Below are 18,022 nucleotides of genomic sequence, written 5' to 3'. Positions count from 1 at the left end.
CTGAGGACTTTTTAATTGTCAACAGTAAGACGAATGTCTGAATGACATCAAAATGTAAGTTGCAGGGGTTTAAAAAAATATATATACATGCTGTGTAGGGTACTAGGGGATAACTGCCCCCCCCCCCTGTATTTCACATAAAGACCACAATATGTCACCAAATTATTTTCCCAACACTTTCCCTGGCTGCCACTGCTCTTGCTCAACGAAAGTTTCCTTTGTGTCATCAAACTTTGGGAGATATTTCAACGAAACTATTTTGTGGTAAGTTTATCAAATTTTGTAATTTTTTTAGTTGTAGATATAATCCAATGAAGTTATATCTATAAAAAAAATATATATATACAAGTAGGAAAGCCTTAAGATAAATAATCCACTAATGCCGTTAGCGCCAGTTTATGCTAACTAGCTAGCTAGCAACTTCACTAGCAGTAAATGCTAGCCAGCTAGCTAGTTAGCATAAGCTGCTAGGAGTGCTAGCTAACAACCTTACTACCAGATCTGAGGTAAAATACATTAAAAAGATAACATAACTTAATTGCAGTGGTAAATGTTTCCACTAGTGACTGATAGCTTTACAGTTAATGTTACTTTAGAGTCTTTTAGCTATTTTACACAGCATTTTATGTTATATTGCTGGATAGCTAGCTATGTTTTTTAAGAGAGAGCTTTTCAATTGGCATCTCTCGTCCTGTTTTTAGTTGGAGGGGGGAATTGATTAGGTATGAGCAGTGCAGGAGGTGGACTCATGAGTTGGGCTCCAATTTTACTAGGGATAGCTTTATTTGTGACCTACAGTGCATTCGGAAAGTATTAAGACCCCTTTTTCGACATTTTGTTACATTACAGCCTTATTCTAAAATTGATTAAATTGTTTCTTTTCCCTCATAACGACAAAGCAAAAACAGGTTTTTATACATTTTTGCACATTTTATTAAAAAAAACAACTGAAACATCACATTTATGTAAGTATTCAGACCCTTTACTCAGTACTTTGTTGAAGCACCTTTGGCAGTGATTACAGCCTCGAGTCTTCTTGGGTATGACGCTACAAGCTGATTGGGGAGTTTCTCCCATTCTTCTCTGCAGATCCTCTCACGCTCTGTCAGGCTGAGGAGTGGCTTACGTCTGGTCACATTACCATAAAGACCTAATTGGTGGCGTCGCTGCATAGATGGTTGTCCTTCTGGAATGTCCCACAGTTGACAATGCATGTCAGAGCAAAAACCAAGCTATGAGGTCTAAGGAATTGTTCATAGAGCTCCGAGACAGGATTCTGTCGAGGTACAGATCTGGGGAAGGGTACCAAAAAATGTCTGCAGCATTGAAGGTCCCCTAAACTGTAGCCATTTATTTCCCTTTGTAGTTTATTCGCCTAAGCATGTCCTTCATCCACATACCATTTCTTCCCAAACATTGCTTTTTTGTGTCAGCAATTAAACATTGTTCTTAGGGGGGCTAGTTACCCCCTAGTACCCTAATAATAGGTAATTACCACTAATTACTTACTGGTACTTTGATACGTTTCAGCCATATGTTCTACTGTATGGCTGTTGCTAATTTTGATGTAGGAGTTGCCAATACTGCTATCCGTATTGTTTGTTGTTTGTAGTATTATTCCATACAGCCATTGATGTTATTGTTGTATTGGTTGCACAAGTGCGTTTTGCAGAAGTAGTTTGGTTGTTGTATTGGCGGGCAATGTCTTTTGCACGCACACGCTACCACAGCATTTTCCGTGGTGGCCTTTATTAAGGTATTTTATTGTGCTGCCATGGGCGAGCTTCTAGAGTCATCCCAGACAGTTCTTGGAGCTTGCTCATGCGCAGAGTAATTTTTGACCCTGTGGCGGCAGGGCAGATATGATGTCTCAGCCTGGCAGATTCACACAAGGCTGGAGAAAGAGGGTGCCATACATCTTGACCTTTTGTCAATCCAAGTAATTGGTTTCACTTTCTCTCTCCAAGAGGTGAATGTTCAAGTTCATGTTATATTGATGCTGTGTTTATAGTCCTTTGTAGACATGTTGTAAGTGCATTTCATTTTTTTATTTTATTGAATTGAACAACATCCGGCGCAGACAGAGATGGCCGCCTCACTTCGCATTCCTTGGAACCTATGCAGTATTTCGTTTTTTTATGTGTTATTTCTTACATTGTTACCCCAGGAAATCTTAGGTTTTATTACATACAGTCGGGAGGAACTATTGGATTTAAGAGCAATGTCAACTCACCAACATTACGGCCAGGAATACGACTTTCCCGAAGCGGATCCTCTGTTTGGCCCACCACCCAGGACAATGGATCGGATCCCAGCCGGCGACCCAAAACAACGGCGCCGCAGAAGGGGCAGATGGAGCGGTCTTCTGGTCAGGCTCCATAGACGGGAACATCGCGCACCACTCCCGAGCATACTACTCGCCAATGTCCAGTCTCTTGACAACAAGGTAGATGAAATCTGAGCAAGGGTTGCCTTCCAGAGAGACATCAGAGACTGTAACGTTCTTTGTTTCACGGAAACATGGCTCACTCGAGACACGCCACCTGGTTTCTTCACGCATCGCGCCAACAGAAACAAGCATCTCTCTGGTAAGAAGAAGGGCGGGGGTGTATGCCTTATGATTAAAGAGACGTGGTGTGATCATAACAACATACAGGAACTCAAGTCCTTTTGTTCACCTGACTTAGAATTCCTCACAATCAAATGCCGACCGCATTATCTACCAAGAGAATTCTCTTCGATCATAATCACAATCGTGTAAATTCCCCCCCAAGCAGACACATCGACAGCCCTGAACGAACTTCATTTGACTCTATGTAAACTGGAAACCACATATCCTGAGGCTGCATTTATTGTAGCTGGGGATTTTAACAAGGCTAATCTGAAAACAAGGCTCCCTAAGCATAGCATATCGATTGCGCGACCCGGGCTGGCAAAACCCTGGATCATTGTTATTCTAAATTCCGCGACGCATATAAGGCCCTCCCCCGCCCTCCTTTCGGAAAAGCTGACCACGACTCCATTTTGTTGCTCCCAGCCTATAGACAGAAACTAAAACAGGAAGCACCCGTGCTCAGGTCTGTTCAACGCTGGTCCGACCAATCGGATTCCACGCTTCAAGATTGCTTCGATCACGTGGACTGGGATATGTTCCGCATCGCGTCGAACAACAACATTGATGAATACGCTGATTCGGTGAGCGAGTTTATTAGCAAGTGCATCGGTGATGTTGTACCCACAGCGTCTATTAAAACATTCCCCAACCAGAAACCGTGGATTGATGGCAGCATTTGCACAAAACTGAAAGTGTGAACCACTGCTTTTAATCAGGGCAAGGTGACCGGAAACATGACCGAATACAAACAGTGTAGCTATTCCCTCTGCAATGCAATCAAACAAGTTAAGCGTCAGTATAGAGACAAAGTAGAGTCGTAATTCAACGGCTCAGACACGAGAGGTATGTGGCATGGTCTACAGTCAATCACGGACTACAAAAGAAAAATCAGCCCCGTCGCGGACCACGATGTCTTGCTCCCAGACAAACTAAACAACTTCTTTGCTCGCTTTGAGGACAATACAGTGCCACTAACACGGCCCGCTACCAAAACCTGCGGGCTCTCCTTCACTGCAACCAACGTGTGAGTAAAACATTTAAACGTGTTAACCCTCGCAAGGCTGCAGGCCCAGACGGCATCCCCAGCCGCGTCCTCAGAGCATGCGCAGACCAGCTGGCTAGTGTGTTTACGGACATATTCAATCAATCCTTATCCCAGTCTGCTGTTCCCACATTGTTCCTGTTTCCAAGAAAGCTAAGGTAACTTAGCTAAATGACTACCGCCCGTAGCCCTCACTTCCGTCATCATGAAGTGCTTTGAGAGACAATTCAAGGACCATATCACCTCCACCCTACCTGACACCCTAGACCCACTCCAATTTGCTTACCGCACCAATAGGTCCACAGACGACGCAATCGCAATCACACTGCACACTGCCCTAACCCATCTGGACAAGAGGAATACCTATGTAAGAATGCTGTTCATCGACTACAGCTCAGGATTTAACACCATAGTACCCTCCAAGCTCATCATTAAGCTCGAGACCCTGGGTCTCGACCCCGCCCTGTGCAACTGGGTCCTGGACTTCCTGACGGGCCGCCCCCAGGTGGTGAGGGTATGTAACAACATCTCCACCCCGCTGATCCTCAACACTGGGGCCCCACAAGGGTGCGTTCTCAGCCCTCTCCTGTACTCCCTGTTCACCCATGACTGCGTGGCCATGCACGCCTCCAACTCAATCATCAAGTTTGCAGACGACACTACAGTGGTAGGCTTGATTACCAACAACGACGAGACGGTCTACAGGGAGGAGGTGAGGGCCCTCGGAGTGTGGTGTCAAGAAAATAACCTCACACTCAATGTCAACAAAACAAAGGCGATGATCGTGGACTTCAGGAAACAGCAGAGGGAGCAGCCCCCTATCCACATGACGGGACAGTAGTGGAGAGGGTGGAAAGTTTTCAGTTCCTCGGCATACACATCACGGACAAATTGAAATGGTACACCCACACAGACAGCGTGGTGAAGAAGGCTCAGCAGCGCCTCTTCAACCTCAGGAGGCTGAAGAAATTGGGCTTGTCACCAAAAACACTCACAAACTTTTACAGATGCACAATCGAGAGCATCCTGTCGGGCTGTATCACCGCCTGGTACGGCAACTGCTCCACCCACAACCGTAAGGCTCTCCAGAGGGTAGTGAGGTCTGCACAATGCATCACCGGGGGCAAACTACCTGCCCTCCAGGACACCTTCACCACCCGGTGTCACAGGAAGGTCAAAAAGATCATCAAGGACAACAACCACCCGAGCCACTGCCTGTTCACCCCGCTATCATCCAGAAGGCGAGGTCAGTACAGGTGCATCAGAGCAGGGCCCGAGAGACTGAAAAACAGCTTCTATCTCAAGGCCATCAGACTGTTAAACAGCCATCACTAACATTGAGTGGCTGCTGCCAACATACTGACTCAACTCTAGCCACTTTTATAATGGAAAAATGTATGTAATAAATGTAGCACTAGCCACTTTAAACAATGCCACTTTATATAATGTTTACATACCCTACATTACTCATCTCATATGTATATACTGTACTCTATACCATCTACTGCATCTTGCCATCTTGATGTAATAAATGTATCACTAGCCACTTTAAACAATGCCACTTTATATAATGTTTACATACCCTACATTACTCATCTCATATGTATATACTGTACTCTATACCATCTACTGCATCTTGCCATCTTGATGTAATAAATGTATCACTAGCCACTTTAAACAATGCCACTTTATATAATGTTTACATACATTACTCATCTCATATATACTGTACTCTATACCATCTACTGCATGCATCTTGCCTATGCCGTTCGGCCATCATTCATTCATATATTTTTCATTCCTTTACACTTGTGTGTATAAGGTAGTTGTTGTGAAATTTAGAGAAATACACTTTTTGTGCATGTGGAAAATTTATGGGATCTTTTTTTTCAGCTCATGAAACATGGGACCAACATTTGGCATGTTGCGTTTATATTTTAGTGTTGTATGCAAAGAGGGAAAGACGTAGGAGGCCTATTCGTACCAAATTTAAATTGTATTTCCAGTCACTAGCATTTCGCCCCATCTTAAATTGGTTTAGACTCTGATTATTCTGCTCCTTTGCTGAGTATAGAGAGAAATATGATGTCTCCTATTGCCCTGAGCGACTTACAGTAGTGAATGTGGGACTTACAGTAGTGAATGTGACTTTCATGTATTTTTTTTTTTTTTTTTTTTTGTACTGGCCCCCCGTGGGAATCGAACCCACAACCCTGGCGTTGCACACACCATGCATTGCAAACACCATGCTCTACCAACTGAGCCACAGGGAAGGCATAATTTGTCCTATTTAGCTAGCTAGCTTGCTGTTGCTAGCTAATTTGTTCTGGGTTATAAACATTGAGTTGTTATTTTACCTGAAATACATAAGGTCCTCTACTCCAACAAATAATCCACACATAAAACGGTCAACCAAATCGTTTCCAGTCTTTTCTCCTCCTTCCAGGCTTCTTTTTCTTTTTTGTACTTTATATGGCGATTGGCAACTAACTTTCATATAAGGTGCATTACCACAACCGACCTCAGTTCATCTTTCAATCACCCACGTGGGTATCTTTTCCTAAAAACCAATGAGAAGATAGCACATGGGTATATGCTTCTAAAAAACAATGAGCAGATGGGAGAGGCAGGACTTGCAGCGAGTTCTGCGTCATAAATAGAATGACCTTGTAGTGAGGTGCATACTGGCGGCAGAGAAGTCAGGCGCAGGAGAGGGAAAACTGATTTACAACGGTGTCGTTTAATAAACAGCAGAGGGAGGAGACGACAGGACTTAGAGAAATGATCCACAACAACCAGGATCGTGGTGTTACCCTGTGATGGTGGAAGATCAGTCAGAAAATCCACTGACAGGTGTGACCAAGGTCGCTGTGGAATGGGTAAGGGGTGTAGCTTACCTCTGGGTAGGTGCCTAGGAGCCTTACACTGGGCGCACACCGAGCAGGAGGAAACATAAACCCTCACGTCCTTAGCCAAGGTAGGCCACCAGTACCTCCCGCTCAAACAGCGCACTGTCCGACCGATCCCAGGATGACCAGAGGAGGGTGATGTGTGGGCCCAATAGATCAACCGGTCACAAATAGCAGACGGGACGTACAGACGCCCAGCGGGACACTGGAAGGGAGCGGGCTATGTCCGTGTCCAGCTCCCACACCACCGGCGCCACCCGGCTGGAGGTGGGGAGTATTGGAGTGCGTCTGCCTTCACGTTCTGGGAGCCTGGTCTGTAGGAAATGGTAAACACAAAACAGGTGATAAACATGGCCCACCTTGCCTGGCGAGAGTTCAGTCTCCTCGCTGCCCGGGTGTACTCCAGATTGCGGTGGTCAATCCAGATGAGAAAAAGGTGTCTAGCCCCCTCAAGCCAATGTCTCCACGCCCTCAAGGCCTTGACGACAGCCAACAGCTCCCGGTCCCCCACGTCATAGTTTCGCTCCGCCAGGCTGAGCTTCTTCGAGAAGAAGGCACAGGGGCGGAGCTTCGGTGGCGTACACGAGCGCTGAGAGAGCACAGCTCCTATCCCAGACTCGGACGCGTCCACCTCCACTATGAACGCCAAAGAGGGATCCGGATGGTCCAGCACGGGAGCCGAGGTAAACAGAACCCTCAGGTGACTAAAAGCCCTGTCCGCCTCAGCCGACCACTGCAAACGCACCGGGCCCCCCTTCAGCAGTGAGGTAATGGGAGCCACCACCTGACCAAAACCTCGGATAAACCTCTGGTAGTAGTTGGCAAACCCTAAGAACCGCTGCACCTCCTTTACCGTGGTGGGAGTCAACCAATTACGCACAGCTGAAATGCGGTCACTCTCCATCTCCATCCCTGAGGTGGAAATGCGATACCCTAGGAAGGAGACGGACTGCTGGAAAAACAAGCATTTCTCAGCCTTGACATACAGGTCATGCTCCAACAGGTGACCAAGCACCCTGCGCACCAGGGACACATACTCGGCGTGTGTAGCGGTGTATATCAGAATGTCATCAATATACACCACTACACCCTGCCCGTGCAGGTCCCTGAAAATCTCGTCTACAAAGGCTTGGAAGACTGATGGCGCATTCATCAACCCGTACGGCATGACGAGGTACTCATAGTGCCCTGAGGTGGTACTGAAAGCCGTCTTCCACTCGTCTCCCTCTCCGATACGCACCAGGTTGTAAGCGCTCCTGAGATCTAGTTTGGTGAAGAAGCGCGCCCCGTGCATTGACTCAATCGCTGTGGCTATGAGTGGTAGCGGGTAACTATACCTCACAGTGATCTGGTTCAGACGCCGATAGTCAATACATGGGCGCAGACCTCCCTCCTTCTTCTTCACAAAAAATAAACTTGAGGAGACGGGTGAAGTGGAGGACCGAATGTACCCCTAACGCAGGGATTCGGAGACATATGTTTCCATAGCCCCCGTCTCCGCCTGTGAGAGGGGATACACTTGACTCCTGGGAAGTGCAGCGTCTACCAGGAGATTTATCGCACAATCGCCCCGTCGATGGGGTGGTAATTGAGTCGCCGAGAGCCAAATCGGCATATTCAGGGGGAATGTGCACGGTGGAGACCTGGTCTGGACTTTCCACCATAGTAGCACCAACGGAAACCCCTAAACACCTCCCCGAGCACTCCCGCGACCACCCCGTGAGAGCCCTCTGTGGCCAAGAAACAGTGGGGTCATGACAAACTAACCAGGGTAGGCCTAGCACCACGGGAAACGCAGGAGAGTCAATAACGAAGAGACTAATTCTCTCCTTGTGCCAAACCTGCGTCACCATGCCCAGAGGAGCGGTGGCCTCCCTGATCAAACCTGACCCTAATGGTCGATTATCTATGGCGTGAACGGGGAAGGGCACATCCACGGGAACAATGGGGATCCCTAAACTATGGGCGAACGATCTATCTATAAAATTCCCAGCCGCACCTGAATCGACGAGCGCCTTATGCTGGGAATGCGGGGAAAACTCAGAAAAAGTGACATAGATAAACATATGAGCAACAGAGGGCTCTGGGTGAGAATGGTGCCGGCTCAGACGCCAGAGCGCCCTGCCTGCTGCCTCGATCCCCAGAGGAACCAACCCGGCACCAACCGGCAGTGTGACCTCTGCGGCCACAGATGGTGCACGAGCTGGAACCCCCTCCGGTCTCCCTGCGCACCGCCCCTCCCAGCTCCATGGGTATCGGAGAGGCGGTGCGGGGGGATGGAACCACCAGACCCCGATCTGAACGTCCGAGGGGAGCCAGCAGGTTGTCCAGCCGGATGGACAGGTCCACCAACTGGTCGAAAGTGAGGGTGGTGTCTCTGCAGGCCAACTCGTGCAGACTGCAGCGGTAATGGTTGATCAGGGCCATCGTTCCATCCCTCGCCGGCAGCCAGGGTCCTAAACTCCAGGGTGAACTCCTGGGCGCTCCTCGTCTCCTGCCTCAGATGGAAGAGGCGCTCACCCACCGCTCTACCCTCGGGCGGGTGGTCAAAGACTGCCCGGAAACGGCGGGTGAACTCCTCAAACTGGTCCAACACCGCATCTCCCTCTCTCCACGCATCTCCCTCTCTCCACGGCGTTGGCCCACTCCAGGGCTTTCCCGGTGAGGCACGAGATGAGGGCGGACACCCTCTCATGGCCCGACGGAGCCGGGTGGATGGTGGCCAGGTATAGGTCTAGTTGTAAAAGGAACCCCTGGCAGTTTGTAGCCTTCCCATCGTATTCCTGGGGCAGGGAGAGACGAATCCCACTGGGACCAGGAGGAAGAGGGGCGCTCATGGGAGACCCCGGTTGTGCTGGTGGAGGCGCTGGAAGAACTCCCTGTATCTCCCAGCGGTCCATAGTCTGGACAACGCGGTCCATGGCGGTGCCAAGATGTTGGAGCATTGCTGCGTGCTCCTGGACGTGCTCCTCCACCCCTATACCCGGGGTACCTGCTCCTGCTGACTCCATAGTTTTGGTCCGTAATTCTGTAGTGAGGTGCATACTGGCGGCAGAGAAGTCAGGCGCAGGAGAGCGAAGTTTAATAAACATAAACCACCGTTAACAGAACAATACATGAAATGGGTCAAACAAAACCCGGTAATAACCAGCATACCGTGCACAAGCACTACAAGGAACAATTACGGACAAGGACATGGGGGGGAACAGAGGGTTAAATACACAACATGTAATTGATGGAATTGGAACCAGGTGTGATGGAAGACGAGAAAAAAACAATGGAAAATGAAAAGTGGATCGGCGATGGCTAGAAGGTTGGTGAGGTCGACCGCCGAACGCCGCCCGAACAAGGAGAGGGACCAACTTTGGCGGAAGTCGTGACACACCTATTTTAGCGCCTGGCAACGCAGACGCTCGTTGGCGCACGCGAGCAGTGTGGGTGCAATGATTGAATAACATGTATGTGTACATTTATTTAGCAACGCTCGCGCACACGACGGGTCCGGTTTGCGCATGGTGTTACATTACTGCACAACATTTTGATTCAAATCTGCCCAAATGTGCCGAATTGGTCAATTGATACATTTTCAAATACATAACTATAGAGAACATACACAAATAATATGGAAATAAAAGTTTACACACTCCCAGGAAGGTCGTACATTATTTTCCCTACAGAAAAGACACCAAGATACTAACCTTCACACATCTAGATGGCAGGGTGGGTGTGGGGACAGAAAAAGCAGGGGTTCACGCTGTAGAAACTAGTTCCTGCATTTGAGTTGAATTTACCTTCAGAGGTGACTGTATCAAAGTTTTTTGTTGTTGTGCACTCTCCTCAAACAATAGCATGGTATTTTTTCACTGTAATAGCTACTATAAATTGGATAGTGCAGTTAGATTAACAAGAATTTAAGCTTTCTGCACATATATAACATGTCTATGTCCTGGAAAGTTGGCTGTTACTTATGTCATTCTAGTGACATTGGTGCACGTTAGCAATAACCTTTCCAGTATAGGGACACCGATCCTGTAGAGGTTAAAGCTGAAATATGTAACTTTTTGGGCGACCCAACCAAATTCACTTATAAATGTGAATTATAGATCTGTCATTCTTATTGAAAGCACGTCTAAGAAGCGGTAGATCTGTTCTATGTGCACTATTTCTATGCTTCTTGTTCTTAGGTTTAGTTTTTGCATCTTTCACTTTTGGTTTTGTACACCAGCTTCAAACAGCTGAAAATACAATATGTTTGGTTATTGAAAATGTTTTTCACAGCGGTTTCGATGGTACAATGATTCTCTACACTATACATTGCTTGTTTTGTCACGTAAACAGAAATTAGGCAAAACTATCAGAATTTTTGCAACCTGGAAATGGCAGAGCTATTTCTGCATATTGCTTTAGTCCTATTATTATTGCTAATACGATTTCTATTTGGCTCAAAATGAAAAAATAAAAATGTCAACTGAGAATCAACATGGCATGCCCATACTCCAATATTTCACAATAATACTTTGCAATCTGGAGAGCGGCCTTTTGCATCCCCCCCAATGGTCCAAATGTGGAATCGGTACCCTTACCGATGTCATGAACAGTTATGGTTGCAGAACATTCCATGATTTGAAAGATACACATTACCAGGCAACTCCTTTTTTCTATATTTACAACTTAGGTCAGCTATGCTGGCCAATGGAGTCCCTTGGGAAACCCAACTACTGAACCATCCAATGATGATATTTATAAATAGATTATCTGGGTTCACAAAAAGACTGATCTATATTTTTTTAAAGTATGGTCCACAGATCTAATTGAATCTGAACAACCCCTTCAACTGGAACAAAATATGAAAAAATATGACCTTTGCATCCCATAATCCAAACCATCAATTTATACATTTTAAGTTTGTTCACAGACGGTATTTAACAACAAGGAAACATTTTACGATGAAATTGGCCCCAACTCCCAACTGTTCACTGTGTCCCCTAAATCAGGTAGGAACATTCCTTCAAATGATGTGGGATTGCCCTGCAGTTAAATGCTTTTGGGGCAAAGTTACAAAATTAATTTCAAAGTGCATGAATTTAAATATGAAATGCTTTGCATCTATTATGTTACTTAACGATGATAGCCCCTTGAATCTCTCAATTAATCAGAGAAGATTACTGCTGGCAGGCAGGAGCGCTGCGAGAAAAACAAAATTTGGTTCTAAGATGGCAATCACCTCACTCTCTCCCATTTAATCAGTGGATACAGTTACTATTACAAGATATAACATTAGAATTATCTCCAGCGAGAATGAATGGTGCTAGTCAAGGAACAATTGAGGCCTGGACAAATACTGTATACTTGACTCTGTAAAGAACAGTCTCAGCTGAAGCCTTACACATACAAATCAATAATATATATTTATTTCGACTTTTGTTACTTTCTTTGCTTTCAGGCCCACGAGGAAGGGGTGGTACTTGGGGTCTCTGGTCTTTGTGGGGGATGGTGGGGGTGATTGGGTGGGGTTGTAAGGGGAGACTCAGGGGATGGATGGTTGGGAGGGGGACTGATAAACAACCTTGGTTGCTGGGTGGGATGGGAAGGGGTGGGAGGAATGCTTTCTTTGGGTCGGGTTGGGGGGGTCTCTGTTCTTTGTATGGAGTCACACTCGAGAGCAATACAAACAGATCCGGTAACCACAGCAACTGATAACACTGAGCTCAATATACAGCATGTCTCATCAAGCTCAATGTAGGATCAGAACCCTTTTTTACATTTTCACCTAAAATGACATACCCAAATCTAACTGCCTGTAGCTCAGGACCTAAAGCAATGATATGCATATTCTTGATACCATTTGAAAGGAAACATGTTGAAGTTTGTGGAAATGTGAAATTAATATAGGAGAATATTTTACATTTACATTTACATTTAAGTCATTTAGCAGACGCTCTTATCCAGAGCGACTTACAAAATGGTGCATTCACCTTATGATATCCAGTGGAACAACCACTTTACAATAGTGCATCTAAATATTTTAAGGGGGGGGGGGGGGGTTAGAAGGATTACTTTATCCTATCCTAGGTATTCCTTAAAGAGGTGGGGTTTCAGGTGTCTCCGGAAGGTGGTGATTGACTCCGCTGTCCTGGCGGCGTGAGGGAGCTTGTTCCACCATTGGGGTGCCAGAGCAGCGAACAGTTTTGACTGGGCTGAGCGGGAACTGTGCTTCCTCAGAGGTAGGGGGGCCAGCAGGCCAGTGGTGGATGAACGCAGTGCCCTTGTTTGGGTGTAGGGCCTGATCAGAGCCTGAAGGTATGGAGGTGCCGTTCCCTTCACAGCTCCGTAGGCAATCACCATGGTCTTGTAGCGGATGCGAGCTTCAACTGGAAGCCAGTGGAGAGAGCGGAGGAGCGGGGTGACGTGAGAGAACTTGGGAAGGTTGAACACCAGACGGGCTGCGGCGTTCTGGATGAGTTGTAGGGGTTTAATGGCACAGGCAGGGAGCCCAGCCAACAGCGAGTTGCAGTAATCCAGACGGGAGATGACAAGTGCCTGGATTAGGACCTGCGCCGCTTCCTGTGTGAGGCAGGGTCGTACTCTGCGAATGTTGTAGAGCATGAACCTACAGGATCGGGTCACCGCCTTGATATTAGTGGAGAACGACAGGGTGTTGTCCAGGATCACGCCAAGGTTCTTAGCACTCTGGGAGGAGGACACAAGGGAGTTGTCAACCGTGATGGCGAGATCATGGAACGGGCAGTCCTTCCCCGGGAGGAAGAGCAGCTCCGTCTTGCCGAGGTTCAGCTTGAGCTGGTGATCCGTCATCCACACTGATATGTCTGACAGACATGCAGAGATGCGATTCGCCGCCTGGTTATCAGAAGGGGGAAAGGAGAAGATTCATTGTGTGTCGTCTGCATAGCAATGATAGGAGAGACCATGTGAGGATATGACAGAGCCAAGTGACTTGGTGTATAGCGAGAATAGGAGAGGGCCTAGAACAGAGCCCTGGGGGACACCAGTGGTGAGAGCGCATGGTGCGGAGACAGATTCTCGCCACGCCACCTGGTAGGAGCGACCTGTCAGGTAGGACGCAATCCAAGCGTGGGCCGCGCCGGAGATGCCCAACTCGGAGAGGGTGGAGAGGAGGATCTGATGGTTCACAGTATCAAAGGCAGCAGATAGGTCTAGAAGTATGAGAGCAGAGGAGAGAGAGTTAGCTTTAGCAGTGCGGAGAGCCTCCGTGACACAGAGAAGAGCAGTCTCAGTTGAATGCCCAGTCTTGAAACCTGACTGATTAGGATCAAGAAGGTCATTCTGAGAGAGATAGCAGGAGAGCTGGCCAAGGACGGCACGTTCAAGAGTTTTGGAGAGAAAAGAAAGAAGGGATACTGGTCTGTAGTTGTTGACATCGGAGGGATCGAGTGTAGGTTTTTTCAGAAGGGGTGCAACTCTCGCTCTCTTGAAGACGGAAGGGACGTAGCCAGCGGTCAAGGATGAGTTGATGAGTGAGGTGAGGAAGGGGAGAAGGTCTCCGGAAATGGTCTGGAGAAGAGAGGAGGGGATAGGGTCAAGTGGGCAGGTTGTTGGGCGGCCGGCCGTCACAAGACGCGAGATTTCATCTGGAGAGAGAGGGGAGAAAGAGGTCAAAGCACAGGGTAGGGCAGTGTGAGCAGGACCAGCGGTGTCGTTTGACTTAGCAAACGAGGATCGGATATCGTCAACCTTCTTTTCAAAATGGTTGACGAAGTCATCCGCAGAGAGGGAGGAGGGGGGGGGGAGGGGGAGGAGGATTCAGGAGAGAGGAGAAGGTAGCAAAGAGCTTCCTAGGGTTAGAGGCAGATGCTTGGAATTTAGAGTGGTAGAAAGTGGCTTTAGCAGCAGAGACAGAAGAGGAGAATGTAGAGAGGAGTGAGTGAAAGGATGCCAGGTCCGCAGGGAGGCGAGTTTTCCTCCATTTCCGCTCGGCTGCCCGGAGCCCTGTTCTGTGAGCTCGTAGTGAGTCGTCGAGCCACGGAGCAGGAGGGGAGGACCGAGCCGGCCTGGAGGATAGGGGACAGAGAAAATCAAAGGATGCAGAAAGGGAGGAGAGGAGGGTTGAGGAGGCAGAATCAGGAGATAGGTTGGAGAAGGTTTGAGCAGAGGGAAGAGATGATAGGATGGAAGAGGAGAGAGTAGCGGGAGAGAGAGAGCGAAGGTTGGGACGGCGCAATACCATCCGAGTAGGGGCAGAGTGAGAAGTGTTGGATGAGAGCAAGAGGGAAAAGGATACAAGGTAGTGGTTGGAGATTTGGAGGGGAGTTGCAATGAGATTAGTGGAAGAACAGCATCTAGTAAAGATGAGGTCAAGCGTATTGCCTGCCTTGTGAGTAGGGGGGGAAGGTGAGAGGGTGAGGTCAAAAGAGGAGAGGAGTGGAAAGAAGGAGGCAGAGAGGAATGAGTCAAAGGTAGACGTGGGGAGGTTAAAGTCACCCAGAACTGTGAGAGGTGAGCCATCCTCAGGAAAGGAACTTATCAAGGCGTCAAGCTCATTGATGAACTCTCCAAGGGAACCTGGAGGGCGATAAATGATAAGGATGTTAAGCTTGAAAGGGCTGGTAACTGTGACAGCATGGAATTCAAATGAGGAGATAGACAGATGGGTCAGGGGAGAAAGAGAGAATGTCCACTTGGGAGAGATGAGGATTCCAGTGCCACCACCCCGCTGGTTCGATGCTCTAGGGGTATGCGAGAACACGTGGGCAGACGAAGAGAGAGCAGTAGGAGTAGCAGTGTTATCTGTGGTAATCCATGTTTCCGTCAGCGCCAGGAAGTCTAGGGACTGGAGGGTAGCATAGGCTGAGATGAACTCAGCCTTGTTGGCTGCAGACCGGCAGTTCCAGAGGCTGCCGGAGACCTGGAACTCCACGTGGGTCGTGCGCGCTGGGACCACCAGGTTGGAGTGGCAGCGGCCACGCGGTGTGAAGCGTTTGTATGGCCTGTGCAGAGAGGAGAGAACAGGGATAGACAGACACATAGTTGACAAGCTACAGAAGTGTTGTTTCTTGTATTATTGTCTCCTGTGTCTTTAGAGAACTGTTTCACTTTGATATCCTTTTTCTTCTGTCCTGATTTTCTCTTTCTTTTCTTCTGTTAACTAGATATTCTTTGTTGTTCTTCGTTAGCTAGCTAGCTTCTTCCAAAAGAGTCCCTAGCAACTGCTTAGCAACTGGTAAACAATTCAGCTAGCTAAGATAACTACAATTTTATGAAAAATAGTTATTTTTCAAAAGCATGTCTTCTTTGTTTGTTGCTTGTTTTTTCTCCTATTCAGTCTTGCAGTTTTCTTTTGCTTTTTTCCGATGTACTTCACTCTAAAAACCATGTAAATTTCAATATTTGTAGGAGCTCATTTTTCAGCTGCTGCTGCTCAAATTGGAGTTCCGGAACACAGAAAAAGTATATAATAATTATTATAAGAATATAATACATTAAATCTGGTAAAAGATAATACAAAGAAAAAAACATGCGTTTTAAAAAATAATCTTTGAAATGGAAGAGAAAGGCCATTATATGACTTAGGACTCTAAGCACAATTTAGATTTTGGCCACTAGATGGCAGCAGTGTATGTGCAAAGTTTTAGACTGATACAATGATCCGTTACATTACTGTTCAAAATGTTGTATCAAGTCTGCCCAAATGTGCCTAATTGGATTATTGATACATTTTCAAGTTCATAACTATGCACTCTCCTCTAACAATAGCATGGTATTCTTTCACTGTAATAGCTACTGTAAATTGGACAGTGCAGTTAGATTAACAAGAATGTAAGCTTTCTGCCCATATCAGATATGTCTATGTCCTGGGAAATGTTCTTGTTGCTTACAGTGTCATGCTAATCACATAAGCGCACGTTAGCCAACCGACACGCGGAGGGAGGACACCGATCCTGTAGAGGATAACAGCATTGCTAATGGTGTTGGTGGTGTTGATGGTATTGATGATGATTGTGATGAGGATAATGATGAAGGCTCTATTGCTCCTCCAGTCATTGTTAGAGCTTTGGCAGCACTTAGCTGACCTGGCAGACATTGCTCTGGCCATGAAGGTCATTCTCACCAAACTCAACAACCAGTCCTTCAACAGCTTCATGCTTCGTGTGGTGTGTGTGTGTGTGTGTGTGTGTGTGTGTGTGTGTGTGTGTGTGGTGTGTGTGTGTGTGTGTGTGTGTGTCATGACATACCTCTCCCCATTAGGTCTGAATAAGGGCTCTGTGTTCGCTGTAGTGATCTGTGCTCGTACACCTCACTATGACGTCTGGGGCAACACAGTCAACATAGCCAGCAGAATGGAGTCTACAGGGGTGATGGGCAACATTCAGGTAACACACATTGTCCCATTTCCTCACATGTCTACTACCTTCCTCTCTTTCCCCCTTATTTATCCTCCTCCATATTTTCCTATCTTCTTCTCTTTTTTATCTTGATATACAGTGTTTTCATTCTAACCCTTATAAAACCTTATCATGGAGTGACGTCACATGGGTCGTACTGGTACGGATATTAAGATCCCCAAAAATCTGCTGTTGGCGCCCATTCAAATTAGCCCCACGGTTCTCTTGTTAAATCTTAAATTAAATATCATGACTGTTTTCTCATTAGCTGGGAATTTTGTTAGGAAGGTGTTCGATTCTCCATTGTCCGGGAGAGAGGCTGCTTAGAAGCTACTCCAACTGCGTCAAAACTCCCATAGTGTGGCATATTACGCAGTAGATTTTTGCACGTTGGCCACTGAGATTGCCTGGAACCTGGATTCTCTTTTCGACACATTCCTTCACGGATGAGGTTAAAGACGAGCTCGCAGCCCGGAAGCTTCCCATGGACCTTGACTCCCTCATCGCCTTGACCTTACAGATCAATGGGCGGCTAAGGGAACATAGGAGGGAGAGGAGTTCCCGGTCACACTCGCTCGCCCACTGCACCCACCTTGCCTCCGAGGGATACCGGAAGTTCCCGACTTCCACCTTACCGAGGGAATCCAATGTCACCCGGGTTCCCAATGGGAATCACAGAGGGCAGTCGACTCACCTCCTCCAGAGCCCAAACTTCTGGGAAGGGCTAGATTGTCCAGATTGAGCACCAGGAGCTGTCTGTATTGTGGGACTACAGGACATTATATTTCCACCTGTCCATTTAAAAAGACCAGGCTCATCTGTAGGTACGAGTACTCTGGTGAGCCGTACGAGGTTATTCCAATCTCCCCTTACTCGTACCCCTCTCCATGCCACCCTGTTGTGGGGTGACCAGGCCAAATCTCTTTGGGTGCTCATTGACTCTGGGGCCGACAAGAGCTTTATCGACACTACCTTGGTGTTGGAGTTGGGCATCTCCACTCAACCCCTCTCCATTCCCATGGACGTCAGAGTGCTGGATGTACGCTCTATTGGTCACCCGCAATACGCTTCCTATCAACCTAGGAGTATCAGGAAA

General features: G+C 47.3%; 1 pseudogene; it reads left to right on the top strand.

The window, feature by feature from the left end:
- LOC106571531 (adenylate cyclase type 3-like) overlaps nucleotides 1-18,022 on the top strand; it is a 32,606-nt pseudogene that overhangs the window by 11,010 nt on the left and 3,574 nt on the right.

The sequence above is a fragment of the Salmo salar genome, chromosome 15 (assembly GCF_965601325.2).
Source record: "Salmo salar chromosome 15, fSalSal1, whole genome shotgun sequence".
Lineage (NCBI taxonomy): Eukaryota > Metazoa > Chordata > Actinopteri > Salmoniformes > Salmonidae > Salmo > Salmo salar.
The sequence above is the reverse complement of the archived record's forward strand: the minus strand, read 5'-3'. Positions and strand labels throughout refer to the sequence as shown.